We start from the raw sequence: 7,082 nt of genomic DNA on the forward strand, positions 1-7,082 counted from the left end.
CCAGCCACTCCTCAGAAACCTATATGGGGTCGCAATGAGTCAGGCACTTTATAACAACAATCTTTGAGGAAGCAGGCTGCCATATCTTCCTCTGGTAGAGTGGTTGGTGGGTTTGAATCTCAAACTTTTTGTTTAGCAGTCAAGCACTTTATCCATTGCACCACCAGGGACCCATCCTGCTTGGCAAACATGGTCCTCATTAACAGAGATCTTTGTTACTACGGGAAGGTCACATAAAGTTAATTCACTCACATTGGGGACCCAGAATTCACAGCCAGTAGTGGGGAGTATAGGACTCTGATTATTGAATGATACAAAAACTTGTAAAAATAAGCTTACAAGCCTACAAAGGTAAAATAAATATTCAATTGTAGGTTGGTTATAACTGCCAACTAGGGACTAATTGTTAGGATGAACAAAAGTTAATCAAGCACTGATGGGGGAAATGATGCATTTTTATACCAAAATGGCCATGGTCGATGGCTGGGCTACTCATCACTTTACATCGGCTGTCGTGGTAAGATCATCAAGAGGGGCTTCGGTTGTCTCCCTCAAAAGCACTATTTTGAGGGCTTCAACTTAAACCTCTGATAGTCAAGGCTCCAAGGGCTTCCCTTAAACCTCTGATAGTCAAGTGATCTCTTGGAGTTATCATCCTTGTCAACCTTCTTCTTTCTTTTGTCCCTAGCCTGACTCTACCAGTGAGGAAGAATCAAGCAAGCTTCCAATAGTCACTAACATCAGCTTCCTGCAATTGTGGGTCTTCTCCAGGATTTGTGATTTTACTTGGCAAATCAGTTTCCCTCATGTTGTGAAGATTAACCTGAAGAGCAGGAAAGGATGACCATATGGTAAACAGAGAGATGTTTGAATGGGGACTACATTTAAACATCAATGATCAGTTTATTGGGAAAGGTTCTCATACTGTGTACTGTGATCATGCTTACTTCCTTGGCCAACCTGTGACAATAAGGGCTCCTAAAAACATCTGAATGTTAAGGTCTGTTACGGATTGAATTGTATCCTCCCAAAACATGTGTCATAAATCCTAACATCTATGCCTGCGGTCATAATCCATTTGAGAATGGATTTTCAAGTAGACAGTGTTAGTATAGGCTGTCTTTTCAATTAGTCTCTTTTGAGATATAAATGAGCAGATTAGAGATACAAGCAAGCAGAGATGGGGGGAAGAGAGAAACCAAGTTACATGAAGATCAACCAAGAATAAAAGAGGCAAAGACCTTCCCCTAGAGTTGGTGCCCTGAATTAGGACTTCCAGGCTCCTAAACTGTAAGAAAATAAATTCCTGTTTGTAAATGCCACCCCCTTTTGGTTTTTCTGTTCTATGGGTAAGAAGCACTAAATAACTAAGATGAGGTCTTCCCTCACTTGCTTTCGTTGGGCTATTCAATGACTTGATAGCTAAGAACCTTCTTTTTTCCAATCCCTTCAATGAGGGCAGCTCAAGATAGTGAGACTGAGTCCATAGCCTATAACATCATACATACATCCATGAGCTGGGTGGTGCATAAGGTTTGTGCTCAACTACTAATCAAAAGTTTGGCAGTTCAAATCTACTCCGTGGCAATACAGAAGAAGGCCATGGCAATCTATATCCAAAAGATTATGGTCACTGAAAATCTTACAGAGCATATGCCTAGTCTGTCTCACACATGGTCACCATGATTTGCAGATTTGATAGCAGCTAGATTGGTTTGGGGTTTAAGACCACCCCTTAGCCCTGATCCTGAGGCAAATGAGGGTGAAGAGTGACGTTCTTTGAATCTGTGACTCTCTTGGACAGTCACCATGACATATAGTTTGGGATGCCTGGTAAAAAACTGCCCCTAAGGTTTCCAAGGCTGATGGAGTCCAACTACTGACCTTTCAGCTACAAGCCAGGTGTTTTAATCACCATGCCACCAAGTCTCCTGGGTATATGGTAAAGTCATCCAATTTGGTATCTACAAAGAAACTTCCAGCTTCCCACACACCCTTACTGGAAACTTGGATAAGATGGACCATTGGATTTAGATTTAGAAGAACAAACAACTCATTTCTCAGTAGAATCTCCAAGACTCCAATCAATACAAAATTTTATAAATTAGGTCTTTATCCTTCATAACTCCTCTGGCCTTCTGCTTGCAGATGGCTTCACTGCCAAGCCATCTGTTAATTTGAGTGATTAGTACCAAGTTATTGGAATAGCTTAAAGGAGAGGGAAATTAAGCATCCTTTAAAAAAACAATTTTTTAAAAAACACCATCTCTCTTGTCCTCATAAATTATTGACAAGGAGATTCTCCAAAAAAATAGAGAGGACAAGAAGTTCTTCTTTCACATCTTACTTCAGCCCCTGAACACGAGAATTCTTAATGACTTATTTTCATGTGTTCTGCTGATTCTAACTGGTCTACAAGGGGCAAGTTTAAGGTTTTCCCTATCTTTTCATTGAGAACCCATCGAAAATCCATTTCAATTTATTTTCTGGATTTCATCAAGTTCCCTCAAGTTACAGCTACTCGGGTCATGTGAAACTGATAGAAACAGATCGCCAGGTCTTAGTCTCCCCACCAACACACACATACACACTCTTGTATGCACTCCTGGCTACCCATGTGTGTCCCCCCCCACACACACACACACTTGGTGAGATCAGCTCCCTCACTGCGGAGCCAGCTCTGATCTATCTAGTACCTGCCAGGTCAAAGGAGACGAAAGACAGTTGTTTATAAATGGTGGGTGGAACATTGAAGTCCATCTTTAAGTTCCTTTGAAGTCACATCACTTTGTCTTCAAACATCCAACACCCTCCGAGTGCCTGCCACTTGGCTGTGAAATATTGTTATTGGCAAGTGGTGACCAAAAGTCCTCGTTCCTCTTTGATTCCCAGGTGGTCTTTATTTTAATGCACTTTTCCACTCTCCAATTTGACCAACTCAATGATGTCCATCACATCTGTGACCCAGCTAGCTTTCCCTGTCCTCTCCCTGACACATCAATAAAGAAGGGTCAGTGATGAATCTTTCCTGGGCCAATGCTTAGCCACACCCTGAAGACTCACACCTGCCCTCTGTAGACACCCACCATGGGGTTCCCTCCCTCTGAGGAGGGAGCCCTTTGAAACTGGGCAGTAGTGAGCAAGCCTCTGGCTCAACTTGCTGCTCTAATAATAAACATGAAAGCCTAGACATTTCTCCCCACTGGGGCATTATTATGGTGGGGGAGGCTGGGGGACGATGCTCCCAGCAGGAAGCTGAACGAAGGAAAGCCTTTTCCTTCTTAGCTCCACCTGCAGGTTTCGTTTGTGATTTTGTAACCCCTGGCTCTGTTTCTATTCTACATTCATTGGAGAATTCATTTGCTCTTGAGATTTGGGGGAAATAGAAGTGGGGTTTCCCAAAAATGGAGGGAGCCTTGGTGTATCTGGGGGTACTCTGTTAGTCTTCGTGTTGGGGAGTGAGGCCCTTCCTGAAGTTAAGGAAAGCTTCTAAAGGGAGACACATGCAGCATGGTCCACTCTAACTCAAGGTGAGGCCTTGTGTCAGAGCAGAGGTGTGTCTTCCGAAGACTGGTTTCACAGAAGTAAATTACAGGTCCTTTCTTCCAAGGCTCCCAAGGTCTCCTCTAAAACAAAGAAGGGGCACGCTATGAACTGAATTGTGTCGCCCCCCTACCCCCCGCCCCCGTCAAATATGTCCTATACCATGACTCCTCTGTGGTGGCTTGTGTGTTGCTATGATGTTAGAAGCTAGGCCACTGGTACTTTCAACACGAGCTGGGTCCCCCATGTGGGGAGGTGTGAGCAGAGCTTTCAGACTAAGGCAGTCTAGGAAGAAGGAGGGGAAGGCCACTTCTGAATAGTTACTCACGGGAAGCCTTGGAACAGTAGAAGAAGACTGTCAGATACAGGGATGGAAGGTGAGGCCCTCGTTTGGGAAGGCGTTCAAAATAAGGCTGAGGAAGAGAAGCCTCCTCAAAGGTGGCCTACATGGTATGAATGGAACCTTGGGGACCTTCATTTGCTGATGGGGCACAACTCAAAATGAGGAGAAACAGCTGCAAGCATCCGTTAATAATCAGAACGCATAATTGTTGTTGTTGTTAAGTGCCGTTGAGTCAATTCTGACCCATAGAAACCCTGTATAGGGTGTCCAAGGAGCAGCTGGTGAGCTTGAACCACTGACCTTACAGTTCAAACGACTTTGCAGTCTGATGCATTAACACACACCAGGACACCAGAACACGTAATTACGAAGTATAAATTTAGGAAAATTAAAAGTGGTCAAAAATTAAACAGAACACATAAAAATCAATGGCCAGGGCATTAATGAGCTGAAATGAACTGGTATGGGCCATTTTGAATCAGGCAATCACACGGTTTACTATGCCAGGAACAAAATATTGAAGAGGAATGATGTCACATTCGTAACCAAATAGAGCATTTCAACATCTATCTTGAACTACAGTGCTGTCTGTGATAGGATAATATCCAAACACCTACAAGGAAGACCAGTTAATACCACTATTATCCAAGTTTAAGTATCAACCACTAAAGCCAGTGGTGATGAAATTGACGAATTCTACCAACTTCTGTCTGAAATTGATCAAACACGCAATCAAGATACATTGATAATTACTTGTGATTGGAATGCAGACTCAGAAACAAATAAGATGCATTGGCAGTTAGAAACTACGAGCTTAGTGACAGAATCAAAGCTGGAGGTCTTATGCTAGAATTTTGCAAGACCAATGACTTCTTCATCGCAAATGCCTTTGTAAATAACAGAAAGGATGGCTATACACATGGACCTCACCAGATGGAATACATGGGAATCAAACTGACTACAGCTGTGGAAAGAAACAGTGAAAAAACTCAGTATCATCAGCCAAAAATAAGGCCAGGGGCAGACCACGGAGCAGAGCATCAATTGCTCATATGCAAGTTCAGGCTGAAGTGGAAGAAAATGGAAACAAGGCTAAAAAAGCTAAAGTATGTTGTTGATAAGTGCTGTTGAGTCAGTTCCGACTCATATCAACCCTGTGTAAGGTTTCCAAGGAGCAGCTGGTGGGTTTGAACCTCTAACCTTGTGGTTTACAGTCTAGTAAACCTACAAGTCTAGTGATCCTACAGCACCATACAAGAAGTCCAATGGATGTCTTGTTGTTGTTGTTAAGTGTCATCTAGTTGGTTCTGACTCATAGTGACCATGTATAGGGTTTCCAAGGAGCGGCTGGTGAGTTTGAACCACTGATCCTGTGGTACTAAATGATCTTTTGATCCAACATCACACCAGGACTCCATACCAGGCATATATATCCCTCTTTAATTTAGAGACCATCTCAAGAATCGATATGATGCATTAAACACTAACAACCAAAGATCAGAAGAGTTGTGGGATGCCATCAAGAACGCCATATATGAAAAAGCAAAAATTCATTTAAAAGGCAGGAAAGAAAGAAAATGCATGTCAGAAGCTTGTTATTGATTGTAGAGAAGCTAAAGTGACTGGAAGCAATGACAAAGTAAAAGAGTTGAACAGAAATTTTCAAAGGGTAGCTTGAGAAGACAAAGTCAAGTATTATACTGACATATGCAAAGATCTTGAATTAGAAAACCAAAAGGGAAGGACATGCTCAGCTTTTCTCAAGCTGAAAGAAATGAGGAAAACTTTCAAACCTTGGGTCGTAATAGTGAAAGCTTCCATGGGCAAAATATTGAATGACGCAGGGAGCATCAAAAGAAGATGGAAGGAATACACAGAGTCACTGTACCAAAAATAATGGCTGATGTTTAGCCATTTTAAGAGGTACCATGTGACCCACAGTCCAAGCTGCCCTGAGGGCAATGGTGGGAAATCAGGCTCCAGGATTTGACGGGATATAAATGTATATGTTTCACCAAACTAACTCATTAACAACCTGCTATATGCAGAAGGAGTCCTGGTGTGGCGCTGTGGGTTAGTGCGCCAGACTACAAAGCTGTTTGAACTGTAAGGTTGGGGGTTCAAGCTGACCAGTGGCTCCTCAGAAACCCTATACAGGGTCACTATGGGTCGGAACCAACTTGATGGCACTTAACAACAACAACAACAACATATGCAGATGATACAGCATTGACTGCCAGAAGCAAAAAGGACTTGAAATATTGACTGATGAAAATAAAAACCTGCAAAGGCTGAGCCTTGCTCCCTTGACTTCCACACTGGCTCTGTATTACCAGCCCAGAGGAACCTTCCTGGAGTCCCTCCTCAAGAACCGATGAGCTGACCTCATCCTCCACCACACAAGAAAGCACAAACTGCCAGGTGTCTCCCTCATCACCACACCCCTCCAATGCCTCTTCCTGATGCATGTTGCTTGTTACTCTGAGTAGATAATGGGCATCATCGGCAGGGTCTGTCTTGGAGTTGGCAAACCCCTGACCACACACAAAGGAGCCCTAAGGCAGTCAGCTGTTAGCCAAAAGGTGGGCAGTTCAGGTTGGCAGTTCGAACCATGATGAGGCAGTCTGCTCCCATAAAGATTTACAGACTTGGAAACCCTATGGGGCAGTTCTACTGTGCCCTGTTGAGTTGTATTGAGTTGGGATTCATGGGGCCATTGGGCAGGTAAGACAGAATCTCACAATCTAGCTGCACAGAGCCACCAATGTACTTCCCAAAGTGATCTGAGGACCCTCGGTCCATCTCATCTGTCCATGTTCCCTATGTGTACTTTTACCTTGAACAGTATTCTCTTTTACTTTCTCCCCACAGAGCTCAGGAGTATAGATACAGGGGTAGTTTGATGAGATTCTTGGGATGGGCCTGGGAGGAGACCGGTAGAAGTGCCCATCATTAGGAATAATTGACAGGGTTTCTGTTAGTTCTGTTGGGTCCCACCAATGGCCACTGAGAGACCCATGTCCCTAAACAGGTGTGGCCAGCAGCTCTCTGTCAGTGCCTCAGAAGGACTTCTGTTGGTGCTCTTATCCATCAGTGATACCCCAACACGACTGGGAAATCAAGAACACGATTTCATAGCGGCAACACTGGAGTAGGGCCATGGAAACTAGAGACAAGTATCATATTCTTGCAGGGG

This window comes from Chrysochloris asiatica, unplaced genomic scaffold (genome assembly GCF_000296735.1).
Source record: "Chrysochloris asiatica unplaced genomic scaffold, ChrAsi1.0 scaffold00023, whole genome shotgun sequence".
NCBI classification, from domain to species: Eukaryota; Metazoa; Chordata; class Mammalia; order Afrosoricida; family Chrysochloridae; genus Chrysochloris; species Chrysochloris asiatica.